This window comes from Anabrus simplex, chromosome 2 (assembly GCF_040414725.1).
Source record: "Anabrus simplex isolate iqAnaSimp1 chromosome 2, ASM4041472v1, whole genome shotgun sequence".
Classification (NCBI taxonomy): domain Eukaryota; kingdom Metazoa; phylum Arthropoda; class Insecta; order Orthoptera; family Tettigoniidae; genus Anabrus; species Anabrus simplex.
The window spans coordinates 830,926,303-830,929,822 of NC_090266.1; positions in this window are offsets into that span (position 1 = coordinate 830,926,303).

Here is a 3,520-nt window from a genome sequence, read left to right on the forward strand (position 1 = left end):
GAGTAGAGAATCCGATGACAGCATAGGCGACGGCCGGCGGAGAAGCAGATCCGAAGAATGATGAAAGGGAAGAGTGAGAGCTGCAGGTCCCACGAAGTCGCAGCGCGGCGCCAACTCGAGGATAGGGCAGGCAGAAGCAGCAGGGCGAAAAGAAAAGAAAAGAAAACGGAGAGCATGAGTGACCAGATAAAAGATAAAAGAAGGAAAAAAGAAAGGGGGAAGGACGGGGGGAACGGGAAGAGGGCAAGGGAACGATGGGGATCCACAGGGTAAAGGAACATAATTAATTAAAAGGTCTGCATAACACGTTAAGCATAGAAACGTACAGATTGTAAAAATAAATACACAAAAAATACCACATTAAATATAAAAGGGGAGGATCAGGCATGAAAATATATTTTTAGGCAGTGGGAGATGGAGCTGGGTGAGCAGAGACAAAAGAAGAGAAAAAAAGGGGAGAAAGGGAGAACAAGAAATGTGAAGGGAAGAAGGTGATGGACAGCGAATTAAGTAGGCAAAAGAACAAGCCAAAAAAAGAGTAATAACCAACCCGATCAATACTCATCTCCCCCTGGGAGAAAAGAGAAAGCGTAAGGGAGAAAAAAAAGAGGGGGAAAGAAGGGGGAAGAGATTAAGTATAAAACGGCTTTAGAAGAGAAAAATGAGCCTTTCTGAGGTCAGTAGAGGATTCCACAGACTGGAGCTGAGCGGTATTAGGCGACGGAAAAGAAAGAATACGGAAGGGACCCAACCAACGAAGGGAGAGTTTAGCAGAAATATTCTGAGGTGCAGAGCTGAGGGGGTGGTTTTTAAGAAGAACTAAATCAAACAATTTAAATTTAGAAGGTAAGACACGAGAATTACACAGTTCCTTGTGAACTTCTCTGGCCTGAAGGAGCTTTTGATAAGCGGAATGCAATTGGGAATGATTAAGACGATCAGAGGGAGTGTCCAAAAGCGAGGGTAGATCCCACGTTAGAGCAAGAGGGGTATTCAACTCACGGCCGAGAAAGAGTTTAGCCGGAGTGCAACCGGTAGGGGAATTAATGGTGGAGTTGAGGGCCAGAACAAAAGAAGGAAGTTCGGTGTCCCATGATTTCTGGTTTTGGGAGTGGAAAATAGATAGAAACGTTTTCAGGTTACGGTGGTAGCGTTCAATGGTATTTGCCTGAAGGTATGCCGAGACAAAAACAAAAATTATAGAACTGTCTAGAGGTGAAAATCGAAGCATTATCAGAAATGAGAACTTTAGGGAGACCAGTGATAGGAAAGATGTAATTAAACAAAAGATTGATAACAATTTGTGAGGAGATATTACTCAAAGGACGAACAATAAAAAAATTAGAAAAACCATCTAACAGAGTGAAAATATATGAATTGGATTTAGAGGATTTGACAATAGGCCCAACAATGTCAATATAAAACTTTTCAGACGAATAAGTAACAGTAGAAGCGGCATAGGAGCCGTACGGAAGGTGATTTAACGGTTTATGTCTCTGACAAGAAGGGCAAGATCGAACCCACGAAAAAATGTCTTTACGCATTTGCGGCCAAAAAAATTGGGAGGCAAGGCGTGCGTAGGTCTTAGCTCTCCCAAAGTGGCCGCCCATAGGCGAATCATGAAAATATTGAAATACCATAGATCGGAGAGTGGAAGGAAGAACGAGGCGCGGAGTAGCTTTAGGGGTAGATTTAAAAAGAAGGAGTTGGTGGTGGACCCGAAATGGGCCAGAATAATTAGGAGAAGTAGTTTCTTGAGAAATTTGTTGACGGTTCGGGTCAAGCTGTTGATGGTGCAAGCAAGATTGAAAAGAGAGGGGAAAGTTAGTTAAAGAAGAGACGGATATAACAGAATTAACGGGAAGGGAATCAAGTTCGGAGGTTTGAAGGTGGTGGTCATCAAAGAGACGGAAAGAGCATCGGCGACAGAATTATTATAACCGGAAACGAGTTTTAAGGAGAATTTGAAACGAGACAGGCGGAGTAACCAACGACCAGTACGACCAATTTTGGGGGCATTATGTAGTAGCCAAGAAAGAGCCTGGTTATCAGTACTGACAATGAATTTACGATGGTCGAGGTATTCAGAAAAGTGTTCGATTGAGGGAATAGGAGCCAGGGCTTCTTTTTCGTAAGTAGAATACTTTTGTTCAACAGGGGATAACAGGCGCTAAAATAGGCAACAGGAAGCGTACGGTCATTAACAGTTTGTTGAAGGACAGCGCCAATGGCAATGTCCGAGGCATCAGTGGATAGTTCAAAGGTAAGATTAAAGTCCGGAATTTGTAAGAGGGGAGCGTGGGATAATTTAGATTTGAGAAGATCAAAGGCCATTTGTTGCTGACTGGACCAGTGAAATTTCACCCCTTTCCTTTTGAGTTTATTCAATGGATCAGCAATGGATGAAAAATTAGGGATGTACTTGGCGTAGAAGCCGATCATTCCCAAAAAGGATCGTAAATGTTTCAAGTTAGTAGGAGGGGGTATCTTATTAATAGCGGAGACACGGTCAGGGTCAACAGCAATACCATCAGAACTCAATATGTGGCCAAGAAATTTAATCGAGGTTTGGGCGATAGAGGGATTAACGGTGAGACCGACCTTGCGAAGACGAGTAAGGACTTCGCGTACATGAGACAAATGCGATTCAAAATCAGGAGAAAAAACTAAGATATCACCAACGAAAGGAAAATGATATTTATACTTAATGTCAGAAAAAAGGGAGTCCACAAAACGCTGCATTATTTGGGAGCCTAGATTAAGGCCAAAGGAAACTTTTTAAATTGATAGAGCCCATTAGGAGTAATGAACGCCGTATACCGAGTACTGAGGTCATCTAATGGAAGCTCATTGTAGGCAGAATTGAGGTCGAAAATTGAGAAAAATTTGGAATCGGAAAAATGTTGGAATGTCGGGTTTAATTTAGGCATCGGATAGGCGTCATAGACGATTTTCTCATTGAGCTTCCTGTAATCAACAATGAACCTCGCAGAACCATCAGGCTTATCCACCACAAAGGCGGGGGAGGCATAATCGGAAGATGATGGAATAATAGTATTGTCTTTAAGCATTTTCTGAAGCAACTGATTTAAAACTTTCATACGAGGAGGGTTAAGAAAATAAGGCGAAGAGCGAACCGGAGTAGAATCCACTAAATCGATATGTGCAAAAAAATTCTTAACTGTTCCCAAATCCGAGGTAATGACATCAGAAAATTCGGTAAGTAAAGCTTGAACCTGGTCAGAATACATAGAGTTAATAGTAGGAAGTAGGGAATGTGAACGAAAAGGAAAATCAGAGATGCTAATCAACGGAACAAACTTGTCCGAAAAGGAAAAAAACTTTAGACTGGGCGGAATCGAGAAGGAGACCAGTATGCGAAAAAAAATCATATCCTAAGATAACCGGGAATGACAAGTCCTCAACAATCTGAAAAGTGAAAGGCCAAGAAAAGTGCTGTAGTTTAATATGCAACAAGATACTACCCAAAATTTGTAAGGGTTGATTAGAAACCGAAAGA